Genomic DNA, 14,173 nt, shown 5'->3' on the forward strand with positions numbered 1-14,173 from the left:
GGTGACAGCAGGACAAGGGGCTGCTGTCCAAGTCTTACCATCCCCACGAGTTGTGCGTCAATCCTCTTTATCTCTAAGTTCCTCCACTGCTTCTGCCTCCTCAACCTCCTCTCGGTCCTCCACCTGCACCCAAAGCCTGTCTGGTAATGCCACCTGCTTTCTAACTGCGCAGAAGGAATCCTGCACACCTCCTTACTATGCTGGCAGCAGGGCTCAACGGCATCAGTGTTTACTTTGAAATGTCTGGGAAATGTGAGTCACACAGCTGAGGAGTTGTGGTCAGCTCTGGAGACCCAGTTTCATGAAAGGTTGTCTCCACTGGACCTGCAACCAGGGAAGGCCATGTGCGACAATGCTGCAAACCTGGGTGCGGCACTTCGCCGGGGCAATGTCACACACGTGCCTTGTATGGCTCACGTGTTGAACCTGGTTGTCCAGCAATTTTTAGCCCACTATCCCGGACTAGATGGCCTTCTGCAGAGGGCACGGTCGCTGTGTGCTCACTTCCGCCGTTCGCATCCCGCAGTTCAACGACTTACATCTCTACAGAAGTCGTTGGGCCTGCCAGTTCACCGGCTGAAATGCGATGTGCCGACACGGTGGAATTCAACTCTGCACATGTTGCAGCGACTGTGGCAGCACCGACAAGCCCTGGTGCAATACGTTCTGACGTATAGCCTGGGCCAACGAGATCCAGAGGTGGGGCAAATCACGCTGCAGGAGTGGTCTCAGATCAGGGACCTATGAAGTTGACGCGCCCCCTGGGCCATGGGGTACCCTGAGCCGGGCCGGTAGACGCTGGGGGTTGTAGTCACTGTGGCGGTGACCCAGTCCGTTACCCAGGGCGGTCAATCCAAGGGTAATTTGTATATATGGATTTTATAATGTCTGACTACGCCACCTGTGGAGTGCGGCCAAAGGGGCCGTCGCTGCGGAACAGTCCTCTGAAGCTGGTGGTTTTGCAGCAACGGTATTATTACTCACCACACGAAGAGTGTAGCTTCAGGGCAGTGTGGGTGGATGATGGTGGTTGTAGTGCAGGGAGTCAGTAATGAACACAGAGTCCGTGTGATGCCGTCTCAAGATATTACTCACAGTTGTTGTAGTCCAGATTACAGGTACCAGAGCAATCTCCCCCGTCGTGCTGTGCATACTCAGTGAGGGGCTCAGTCCACCCCCAGATAGCTCCGGAGTACTTAGCAGGACCCCCTTCTGTGCGTCCTTTCTCTGGCCTTCTCCCTGCACCTCACACCCAGTGACACTTCTATCCGGTATCCTCGGGCCTTGGCGGGTGACGTGTGTTTCGTCCCCTGGGTCCTATGTGGCTACCTTCTTAGTGAGACTGGTGTGGACTTTGGCCTGCAGTACATGAAATGCAGCAGCCTCCGGTTTCTAGTTGAGCCTTGCTGTTTCTCCGCTAGTTGAGAGACCGGTTCCCCTTATCTGGCCTGACCCCTCTACCTCCTGGTAGCAGCGGGAGTACGGGTGGCCTTCTGCACGGCCCGTAGCCGTAGGGTCCCTTCGGTTCCTGTAGCCTTCCAGCTCCCACTCCTCTCTTCTCTCCTTCAGTCCTGGGCCTCCCAGGCTAGGCCCGCCTCCGGAGCAGAGCTCATGCCTAGTCTCTGCTCCTGTCACTTTTCATCCTCTGTCTGGCTTGCTCTTTCTAAGATGGCTTCCTATTTATACTCTCCTTGTCATGTGCTCCCCTAAGCTGCTCCCCTAAGCACCCACTACATAGGACCCTCAAACCAGCTATGGACCTGGGACTGTGCTCTCCCTTAGGAGCAATCTCGCCCTACCCCCACTGCGGGTATGTGTTGGATGCAGGAGTCAGGGTCCCGAGCCATACGCCTTCCTTACCTGAGGGTGAGATACCACACCTCTGGGTGAGATGCAGTAACTCTGTGGCGACTGAACCCTCAGGGGCGCCACACACCCTTCTGCACAGTTTTGAAATGGCGACGAAGATGTTTAGTGCTGACGACGATGCCATTATCAGCATGACTATTCCGGTGATTTACATGCTGTAGCACACATTAAACAGAATTCAGAGTCAGGTGGTGGGACAAGAGGAGGTGGAGGAAGTAGAGGAGGAGTCGTATGCGGAAGGGATAACATCTCCAAGGTCCAGACGGTTGGCAGCACCAAGGCGGCAGGCATGGGAGGGTGGGGGAGAGGGATTAACCAGGGCGCATGGTAGCAGCCAAACTGTTGAGGAAGGATACATGAGCCGAGGAAGAAGTGGAGGACGAACTGGCGATGGGCATGGAAGACTCATCAGATGAGGGAGACCTTGATCACATTTCTGTTGTGCGAGGTTGGAGGGAGAGGGCAGAGGAAGGAAGCATGATTCTTACCTCGCTACCAACACAACAAGGACTTGGTACTTCTGGATGCGCAAGACACTTGAGTGCCTTCTTGCTGCACTACCTGCAACATGACCCCCGGATTGTCAGAATTCGAAGTAATCCCGACTACTGGGTTGCCACACTCTTAGATCCCCGGTACAAAAGTATATTTGCCAAAATAATTCCTGCCATAAAAACATATTGACGAATGCAGGAGTATCTGCAGACGCTGTTGCAGAATCTTACATGTGCTTTTCCACAAAACACCAGTGGTGCACGTAGTGAATCTCACAGTTCTAACTTGCCAACGGTGGGACTGTCGAGTCTTCATCACTCAAACAGTAACAGTAACACAGTATCTGCTGGTAACAGCAATTTTGTGGAATCGTTTCACCACTTTTTTAGACCATCCTTTGCAAGGCCACAGGAGACAAGAAGTCTGACACATAGTCAATGCCTAGAGAGGATGGTACAGGAGAATCTCCAAGTGAACAAAGAAGCCATGACTGTGTCACTGGACCCTTGCTCATTTTGGTATTCCAATCTGGAATAATCGCCGGAGCTCGCCACTCACGCCTTGGAGATCTTGTCATGCCATGCAGCCAGCGTTCTCTCTGAACGTGTGTTCAGCGCTGCTGGTGGTGTGCTGACAGATAAGCGCACGCGGCTGTCCACTGAGAATGTAGACAGACTCACGTTCATAAAGATGAACAAATCATGGATTCGCAAGGACATTTCTACCCCTGTGTCATCCTTGGGAGACTAAAAGCTTGGGGATTTGGTAAAATCACCTCACCAACCGTTTTAAGCAACAGTGGGGCAATTGATGCCACTTAACCCTAGAACGCATGACCATAAAAATCTACACTTTCACATACCTGGGGCCCTTTAGGCCCGTGTGCAAATAACATGGAATAACTCAAACTCAAATGACAAACAACTATATACATGAAGAATACCTAGAGTTTCAAAATTCTAACTAAAGTAATCTTGCAGAAAATAGAAAACAATTAACTGGGCGGGCCTTCAAGGCCACAGGTATGCGTTCTAGGGTTAAGTGGTGTCTGTGCCACAATTTTGGGAGTCCCCTTGCTGTGTCTTATGTGACGTTGGCATTGTCAATTCCAGGTGGGTTGGGTCGCACCCCCCCCTTTTAACTGTAAGAAACTACATACACTATGGCTTGGGGTAACACAGATGGTTGAGTCTGAAGAGCTGTTTACTAAGAGGTCTGCTCCAAATCTTCAGTGTCTGCTAGTCAGCGTAGAATTTTTAACTGCATCTAGCCTAGGCAATACTTTGGGCGTAGTAGCCCAGCTGCGAAGCAAGCTGCACCGCCTGTGTATCTAATAAGGATTTTTAAATGAATCTAGCCTAGGCAGACGGTGGGGACCCCCAACCAAACCCAGACGCTCAGCCCCCCTACCGCCCCCCTTTCATGGACAATACAATAATGTAACTCTTACAACTGGATGGGTGAGGATCGGTCACAGCTTTATTAACTCTTTATACTCATTCCATTAGAAAGGCATTTTATTTCTAAAATAATTCAGCTTGTTGCAGCATGCCCTGGGTCCCCACTCCGGCAAGTTGGCCAACAAGTGTAACTATCCAACATGTCCTTTCTATTTCCAGGCCACGGAGGATCCAGCGTACTCGTATGCAGGACTCTGACCCCCATCCATCACTCTTAACGGTTGTTCCACTCCGTCCTGGAGTCTTGACAGGAATATGTCCAGTCCAATATCTATTAAGTGAACACCGTCGGGCCATATGAGGCCTGCTTTATCTCCTTCCAGTTGTCGGTGTCGCATCACTACACCGCCTCTGTCTCTTCTAAATTTTGCCATCCGAATATTTATTACCCGCCTTGTCCATTCGATGGCCGTGATGTCTCGCGCACCTTGCCATACCGCTATCGGCACAATCTCTGACCATACTATAGCTAATTTTGTGAAAAATTCTCTGAAGCGCTCAGTGTCTAGTTTCATTATTGCCATTAGTTATGCGCTCTTGTGATGACCTAGGTTGTTTCCCCCGGCCTGTATAACTAAGATGACCGGACCTCTTGCCTCTCTCCCTACCTTGATTACCTCCATTAGTACCTGTGGCCATAGCAGGCCTCTAATACCTCTCCAGTTGAAATATGTGTTATGAAACTCTAATTTCCTCCCGCCTGGGCGGACTTTCGCCCTTTTTTGTGCCCAATATATATACGAGTGGCCTATCACTCACACTGTTGGCTTAGCGTCACCTGTAAAAGAAACAAACCACGTTAGGATAACAAGTCCGGTCTTATGTATCTCGCCAAACACGTGGATCGCCATCTCCCTATCCTCTGAACTTCCATTTCTGACAGTCCTGCTCTTGCTGCTTCCGTGGCCGCACCTATGCGGAATGAGTGTGTCCCGTAATCTTTGGGGTGGTTCCCTGCCGATGTTATGCATTTATTAAATATAGCTTGGAACAGGTATCTTGATAATGGCGTTCCATCAATGTGTGATAGGAAGAAATTACTTTGTGATCTGATGGTTAGATATGTTTTTACTATTGTTACCCGACTCAGTGTACCGTTTGTGGGTTGTAGAAGTACCCAAGTACCCCTGCCTGCTGGAACCGTTTTCGATTGGTGTATGCGTAGACGTATTGCATTATTGGCTATGACTACGTCCTGGTGTAATAAGCCTCCACTGGTGGTAATTTTGGATTGAGGGACTAATTCGCTTATACATAGCGCCCCGAAGAAGGCGATCACAAATGCAGTAGACATTAGTGTTGCTTCAAATTGTGAGTGTCATGTTAATGGTGTTAGGGATATGATGTGAGAAATCAGTTTTAGTGACACGGGACGGGACGTCTACATTCCTGACTTGGCTGACCCCTTTTCCACCCTTTTATGGATTGTCTGATGATGAATCTTTGTCACATCTCCCCAATTCAGTAGTTGGAAGTGAAATGCTACTCCGGTCAGACACCGCTGCGCTGACGCTCCTGATATGCCCCTCATCATTAGCTGGTGGAGAAATTCTATGGTGACTTGTGATCTGGCTTGTTCACATTGGTCAACCCGTCTGCCTGCTACTAGTCGTGTCCACTCTTCCCATGCCTTACCGTATGCTTGCCACGTTGACGGGGCAACTGACGCTCTGATTAATGGCATCAACTATTCGCCACTAGATCCCATAGGGAGGGTGGGCAACTGTTGCCCGATGGGTGGGCGTTGTGGAAGAGCTCTGTGAAAATCTGCCAATTGAATTGTTATAAAGCGTTAGCAGCAGCTTTATACCCCTCAGCATAGTGGCTAGCGCGGACCCATACATTGTGTTTTAGGCACAGGAATGCTAGCCTGCGTAGTAGGCCTAGCACTGGGAGAGACGATGATGCCATCTTATTAATGCAGTGCGCTAGGCTGGTGTTTTGTGTTATGAAGTGTATATTTTTGTTAGCCAGGCGCGCGCCCCATATTTCTATTGCTACCACTATTGGGAAAAATTATTTTCAGGGCTAGATGCAGCTAAAAATTATTATTAATTTCAAAGCTGGTGGAGCTTGGTATAGATGGGCTAATACAATGAGTCCCACACACTGCTAGAAGCCCAAATATTTTTTCAGAGCTAGATGCAGAAAAAAATGATATTCAATTTGCAACCTGATGGAGGTCAGTATAGATGGACTAATAGACCAAGTCCCACACACTGCTAGAAGCCCAAATACTTTTTCAGAGCTAGATGCAGATAAAAATTATTTTTAATTTGCAACCTGATGGAGGTCAGTGTAGATGGACTAATAGACCAAGTCCCACACACTGCTAGAAGCCCAAATATTTTTTCAGAAGTAGATGCAGAAAAAAATTATATTCAATTTGCAACCTGATGGAGGTCAGTATAGATGGACTAATAGAACAAGTCCCACACACTGCTAGAAGGCCAAATATTTTTTCAGAGGTAGATGCAGATAAAAATTATTTTTAATTTGCAGCCTGATGGAGGTCAGTATAGATGGACTAATAGACCAAGTCCCACACACTGCTAGAAGGCCAAATATTTTTTCAGAGCTAGATGCAGATAAAAATTATTTTTAATTTGCAACCTGATGGAGATCAGTATAGATGGACTAATAGACCAAGTCCCACACACTGCTAGAAGCCCAAACATTTTTTCAGAAGTAGATGCAGAAAAAAATTATATTCAATTTGCAACCTGATGGAGGTCAGTATAGATGGACTAATAGAACAAGTCCCACACACTGCTAGAAGGCCAAATATTTTTTCAGAGGTAGATGCAGATAAAAATTATTTTTAATTTGCAGCCTGATGGAGGTCAGTATAGATGGACTAATAGACCAAGTCCCACACACTGCTAGAAGGCCAAATATTTTTTCAGAGCTAGATGAAGACAAAAAATTATTTTTAATTTGCAACCTGATGGAGGTCAGTATAGATGGACTAATAGAGAAAGTCCCACACACTGCAAGAAGGCCAAATATTTTTTTCAGAGCTAGATGCAGATATAAATTATTTTTAATCTGCAACCTGATGGAGGTCAGTATAGATGGACTAATAGAGAAAGTCCCACACACTGCTAGAAGGCCAAATATTTTTTCAGAGCTAGATGCAGACAAAAAATTATTTTGAATTTGCAACGTGATGGAGGTCAGTATATATGGACTAATAGAACAAGTCCCACACACTGCTAGAAGGCCAAATATTTTTTCAGAGCTAGATGCAGAAAAAAATTATATTCAGTTTGCAACCTGATGGAGGTCAGTATAGATGGACTAATAGAACAAGTCCCACACACTGCTAGAAGCCCAAATATTTTTTCAGAGCTAGATGCAGAAAAAAATTATATTCAATTTGCAACCTGATGGAGGTCAGTATAGATGGACTAATAGAATGATGCTATGCCCAAAAGATTTTACTTCACTAGGTGCAGTAAAAAAATTGGTATTCTATACACAGGTGGTATATCTTGCAACACAGATAGGCTACTCCACTGACTAACACACTCTGCAATAGGCCAAAAAGGATTAGCTTTGCTAGATTCAGCCAAATGCTGTGAAAAAAACTTGCACAGCACTGGCACAGACCTGCCTGGCAAAAACTGATAGGAACTGATGTAACCTAGTCCTGAAAAGGACTGCAATTACAATTAGTCTTTACTCCCACAATCTATCTATTTAAGAGCACAGACCTGCCTGATAAAAGTCGTAGGAAATGCTGTAACCTAGTCCTTAAAAGGACTGCAATCACAACTATTCCCTACTCCCAAGCTATCTGTAGATTTGTGCGAAAATTGGCTTCAAATTAACAAGGTATAGCGCACACAGCAACAGCGGTGCCGTCTAACACGCAGCTGCAGCAGTGAGAAAATGGTGGCGACAGGGAAAATGGCTGGGTCATATAGGGCAAGGACATGTGACATACACTGCCAATGACACATGCCCTTGCTTGTGTGAAAAAAAGCACTTCGCTCCGTGTGTGCGCTGCTGATAGGCTGACAGATTGCACCTCCCCACTGTAAATGCGGGAAAGAGAAAAAAAAATGGAGTTCTTCATTATTCCTGCAGAGATCCATCCCCTGCCCCTCCCCCCACCCCGCTGTACACTCAAACTGCGTATTAACATTAATTTTCATCATTACTGAGAAAAACTCCAGTTATGATTTTGGTGCACGAACAGTTATCGAACATAACCTCGAACAGCCGAATTTTTCTCAAATCGTTCGTGTTCGCCGAACGGCTCGAACACCGCCCAAAACAGCTCGAATTTGAGATTGGCGAACAGTTCGAGTAGAACAACGCTCATCTCTACTAGTAACTGACCCAACGTGGAAGGAGGACATGCAGAGTGAGGCCAGCAGCACACAGGGGGAGGGAGGCAGAGTACCCCAACAGGCAGGAAGAAGCAGTGTGGTGGCCGCAGACAGAAGGCAGGCAACCGTTTCCCGTAACACCAACACGAGGGACGTTGCCAGTACAAACGGTAGGTCTTCCAGAGTCTGGAATTTTTTTAAAGACTCTGCTGATAACCCCAAAAAGGCCATATGTTCCACCTGCCATGCCAGCATCAGCAGGGGTGACAAAACTACCAGCCTGACCACCACCAGCATGATCAGGCACATGGCAGCAAAGCACCCGACTTTGTGGGGCGAAACCCAGGGTCCACGACCAGTGTCAGCGGGTGTCACCACTGCTTCTTCCACTGTTGTGCGTGCAATAGAACCCCCTATTGCGTGTGCAAGGCAATCCCCTGTCCATACTGCATGTAAAAATGCCCCCTCCTCTCAGTCTTCACTTGTTATGGCAGTTTCTCAAGAAACAGCATCAACATCCACGTCCCACCGCAGCGTTCAATTGTCCATATCCCAGACCTTTGAACGAAAGCGAAAATTCGCAGCTAACGCCCCACAGGCCACAGTCCTAAATTCGCACATTTCACGACTGCTTGCATTGGAAATGCTGCCTTTTAGGCTGGTGGAGACGGAATCCTTCCGCAATCTTATGGCGGTGGCCGTCCCTCGGTACTCGGTCCCCAGCCGACACTATTTTGCCCGGTGTGCCATCCCCGCACTACACAAGCACGTGTCCCAAAGCATCTGCCGTGCCCTCAACAACGCAGTTACTGGGAGAGTCCACCTGACAACGGACACGTGGACAAGTGCTTGTGGCTAGGGACGGTACATCTCTCTGACGGCACACTGGGTAAACATAGTGGAAGCCGGAACCCAGTCGGACCTTGGGACGGAACACATCCTCCCCACACCGAGGATTGTGGGCCCTATGTCAGTCAGAGTTGCCCCCACAGTGTACAGCTCCTGCGCATCCTCCTCCTCCTCATGTTCAGCCTCCATCTCAGATATCACCACATCAGTTACAAGCTGGAAGCATTGCAGTACTGCCTCCGCCAAGCGGCAACAGGCTGTGCTGAAACTCATAAGCTTAGGTGATAAACCTCACACTGCTTGTGAGTTGTGGACAGCTGTGAAAGAGCAGGCAGATCTGTGGCTGAGACCGCTGAACCTACATCCCGGCATGGTCATGTGTGACAATGGCCGTAACCTGGTGGCGGCTCTGAGGCGAGGTGAGATCACACACGTACCATGCTGGCTCATGTGCTTAACCTCGTGGTTCAGCGGTTTCTTAAATCGTACCCCGAGTTGCCAGATCTGCTCGTGAAAGTACGCCACCTGTCAGCTCATTTTCACAAGTCGGCTACAGCTTCCGCCGCCCTTGCTGTGTTGCAGCAGCGTTTGCAGCATCCGGCACACCGACTGGTGTGTGATGTCCCCACACGTTGGAACTCTACCCTCCACATGTTGCAAAGGATTTGTGAGCAGAAGAGAGCAGTTGTGGAGTACCAGCTGCAACAAGGCCGTCGATATTCAGGTCAGACTCCACACATAAGACCTCAGGAGTGGACCTGGATGTCTGACATATGTACCATCCTGACAAACTTTGAGGAGGCCACCAAGATGGTGAGTGGCGATGACGCCAGCATAAGAGGCCTGGTCAGTCTGTGAGAAAGCAGGAGTTCCCCTGGCCAGGTGGAGTTGTAGGCCTCCCCGTCTGTCTGCACTCTTCCTGGCTACCTTGCTGTAAGCGGGTAGAAGTAGCCCACGTCCCTGAGTGTACCGTGTAGTGCTCACCCGTATGGCTGGTGACTTGGGGCCTTCTGTTAGCCTCCGCTCCACGACGGCGGTGCTGGTCCCTTGCTTGTGACTGAGCCTCCGGGCTTCTATGGCCAGCGGACCTGAAATCCCCTGCCGGTTGGTTTCTGCTGCTGGATATATAAGTCCTCACAGCTTCGGACTCCTGCGTCCGGTTCCTATTGTCTTCTGCCAGGGCGAGCTCTGCTCAGCTTCCAGCCCCTCGTCTTTAGCTCCTAGCTCCTACAGAGCTCCTTGCTGTTACTTTCCCTTGCTCTCACTCTGACTCTGACTGTTCTCTGTTCTCTGACTCACTCAACCCCACCCCAGATCCAGTTTATAAGGGCAGAATTCTCCCCTCCCAGGACTGGGGCAGGAGGATGTTGCATGTTTAAGGGATCCTGACCAGGAAACCTCCCACTTGCTCTCCGACGTAATCTCTATTACTGTGGTGACCAGACCCCTGGGGTGCCACACATGGCTCTTGTAAGGGGCATTGCAGTACCTCATAATTTTTGGAAAGCCTTCCATTCACTGCTTAGGCCAACAGTGCACAGGAGACCCAGTTGCTATAAATGGAAAAAAAGGTTTAGCTAACGCCCTCTGACCTCCATGTCATTTCCAAGGGGCATTGGAGTGCCTCGAAATTTTTGGTAGGCATTGCACTCACTGTATGCCCTATAACTGTGTAGCCGAACCGCTCCTTTTGTTACAGAAACATATCCTACAAGACATATCTGGTTGACTGGCCTGATATTGATGTGAATGGTCCCTGTTCCTCCTGCTCTTTCTCCTTTGCCACTACCTCATCCATCATTTATCACCTGAAGCTTTGTTTTAACGGGAGTCATAGAACTTGGATAGTAGCAGGAAAACATCCAGCAATCCTCGGAGGAGGTAGGATATGCGCCAAAACGATGACCTCCTCAGGCCTAGCCGCTACTACATACATGCGCTTGCATTACAACAAAACAAAGCAGATGCTAACTTCTATCATCCTCATCATGCTCCTCACCTTGGCACTCTCAACTCCCCTGATGGAGAAGCCAGGGCCCACCGGAGGAGTCTGATAGTCCGGTGGGCTCGGCCAATGCTGCCCTAAAGCAGGCCAGGCTAAGAAAAGTGTGGGAAAGGTTACGGGTACAAATAGGGGTGGCTGGGGACCGAGTATGGACACCCGGCCACCCCCTGGAGGCTGGGAAGCAAGCGGGGACACCCGGCCACCAGTCGGCTGGGGACTGAGTATGGATACCAGGCCGCCGACACAGCCATGGCGTGGTGGCCAGATTCCGCCTCCACATGCCTAAAAGGCCCAATTTAAAGTGCAAGCAAGCAAGCAGTATGGTATTGCAGCCTGGGGGTGGGTGGGTGGCAGGCTGCATACTTGCGCTTGCATTGCAAGGAATGGGAGAGGTACAATTGAACACTACCCTGGAACAAGGACTTGAATGGGGATAGTTGCAAGTCTGCAACGACAGGTGCAAGGTGGGAGGCATCTTCGCATGTACCATAAACAGGGGTTTGGCATGCACACACTACAGCGGAATAGGCTCTCCTTCCCACTAAATGCACTGGGGAGGGCACAGGTAATGTTTTGGTATACGCGCTTAATCTTATGTATAAGGCACACCAGGACAAATAGGGGCGGCTGGGGACTGAGTATGGATACCTCGCTGCCGAAGCAGCCATGAGGTAGTGGCCAGCTTCGGCCTCCTCTAAACTAAAAGGCCCCATTTCAAGTGCAAGCTAGCAGTATGGAATTGCAGTCTGGGGGTGGGTGGGTGGCAGGCTGCACACTTACACTTGCATTAAAAGAAAACATAGCAGATGCTAACTTCTGTCATCATCATCATGCTCCTCACCTTGGCACTCTCAACTGAGTCTGGTTCTCTGGTGGGCTCGTCCAATGCTGCCTAAAGCAGGCCGGGCTAAGAAAAGTGTGTGGGGGGATGTTCCAAGGAGAAATGGGGGCGGCTGGGGACCGTTTATGGACACCCGACTGCCCCCAGGCTGCTGGGGACCGTGTGGACACTCGGCTGCGGGGCGGCTGGGGACTGAGTATGGACACCCGGCCGCCGGGCGGCTGGGGACTGAGTATGGATTCCAGGCCGCCAACACAGCCATGATGTGGTGGCCAGATTCCGCCTCCACATGCCTAAAAGGCCCAATTTCAAGTTCAAGCAAGCAGTATGGTATTGCAGCCTGGGGGTGGGTGGGTGGCAGGCTGCATACTTGCGCTTGTATTGCAAGGAATGGGGGAGGTACAATTGAACACTGCCCTGGGACTAGAACTTGCATGGGGATAGTTGCAAGTCTGCATCTTCTGATGCGGCAAGGATCACTTATGATGGGCACACTTTTAGACAGTGACCTGGGAGTCAGAGATGCTTCCAGGGGTCTTCCCCATGCTGTTCCCATGTCTTTTCAGCACTTTATGCATGTGTCACACAGCACATGGCCAGATAAGGTTGTAAAATGTTAAAATGACATTTCCCGGTGAATGCATTTGTCATAGTTGAAAGCAATACAAAAGTGCAAAAACGCATAAAAAATGCTACTTGTGAACATAGCCGAAGGTGTGGAGGAGTATTTTTGTTTTTGGTCATTTATTTTAACTTATACACAAGTTTTTTCCCTGGAAAGGATGTTCCTTAACATATTTCACAGGAAAAAAGTTTCACTTTCGTTTTATTGTGAGCCTGTAAGGCTGTGTGCCCACGTAGCGTTTTTCAAGCGTATATGCTGCGGAATTTCCGCAGCGTAAACGCTTGAAAAACGCATGTAGATCCGCACCCCATGGTCCCCAATGGCATTCCGCAATGTCAATGCCCATGCTGCGGATTTTTCCGCAGCGTATATGCTGCAGTCAAAAATCCGCAGCATGTTCATTAATTTTGCGGAAGCGCCGCGGAATCAATGTGCGGATGGTACCCAAGTCTGGAGGAGAGGAGACTCTCATCCAGACCTGGGTACCAAAGAACCTGTAAAAAAAAGAATAAAATAAAGTTTATACTTATCTTCTGATGTTTTCCCTCCGTCGCGCTGTTGTCTGAAGGACCTGCCACGTCATTGAGTCATGTGACCCACCACATGACTCAATGACGTCACCGCAGGTCCTGCACACAGCAGCGTGAGCCGCTCAAGCCTCCGGACGGGGCAGAGAATGCATCAGAAGGTGAGTATAAAGTTTATTTTTTTTTTTTTTACCATTCTGAACAAGTTGTCAAGCACTTTTCCAAGTGATGCTTGGAGAAGTGCTTGATAACCCGCATGCGGAAATGCATGCAAAGACGCCTCACAAACGCTTCTACCTGGCGGGAAAACCGCATGTAATATCCGCATGCGATTTTCCCGCCAGGGAGAAGCGTAAAAAATATGCTTCAGGTCCGCAACGTGGGCACATAGCCTAAAAGTGGCTTAATACCTCTGACCACGTTGTTGACAGCAGTGACCTGGGGGTCAGAAATGCTTCCTGGGGCGATCCCCATGCTGTCCCCATGTCATTTGAGCACTGTCACTATCGTTTTGGGCACTTGTTAGGCTTTTAAAAGACTGCCGGGGGTGCCACCGCAAAAATGCTCGAGTCTCCCATAGACTAACATTGGGCTCGTTGCTCGGGTCGAGCACCCGAGTATCACGGCGAGCTCGGCCCGAGCTTCGAGCACCCGAGCATTTTAGTGCTCGCTCAACACTAATAGTAACCCTTAACTTGGCAGACGGCACAACACTTTATTAACATAACCATGTATCACGTAATCTTACAAGCTATGGATTGCTACATGTGTGCAGTATCAGAGCCAATAGCAGCACAAGAATCCATCACCAGAACTACAAGCAGTACAGAAATACATCACTAGAAAGCCAATCAGTACAGAAACACAGCATCAAAGCATCAAAACCCTCATCAGTACAGGAATACATCACCAGAACTTCCATCAGTACATGGCACATCAATTGTTATGCCAGGTCAGACCCATATACATTTGTATCATATCAAGCTACAACTTCCAGTACATCCTTAACAATGGTAAGGAGATACTGGGAGTTGTTGTTATCAGTCACCATTAGGCTGTGGACCATACAGGAACCACAGAACTGATGAGAATTAGTCAATATAACAAAAAATATTTGCATCCAGGTACCATATAGATGACGTCTCTGATTGGAGTCGTTCTCTTT

The sequence above is a fragment of the Phyllobates terribilis genome, unplaced genomic scaffold (genome assembly GCF_046119375.1).
Source record: "Phyllobates terribilis strain yellow unplaced genomic scaffold, ASM4611937v1 Scaffold_4__5_contigs__length_816908805, whole genome shotgun sequence".
Classification (NCBI taxonomy): domain Eukaryota; kingdom Metazoa; phylum Chordata; class Amphibia; order Anura; family Dendrobatidae; genus Phyllobates; species Phyllobates terribilis.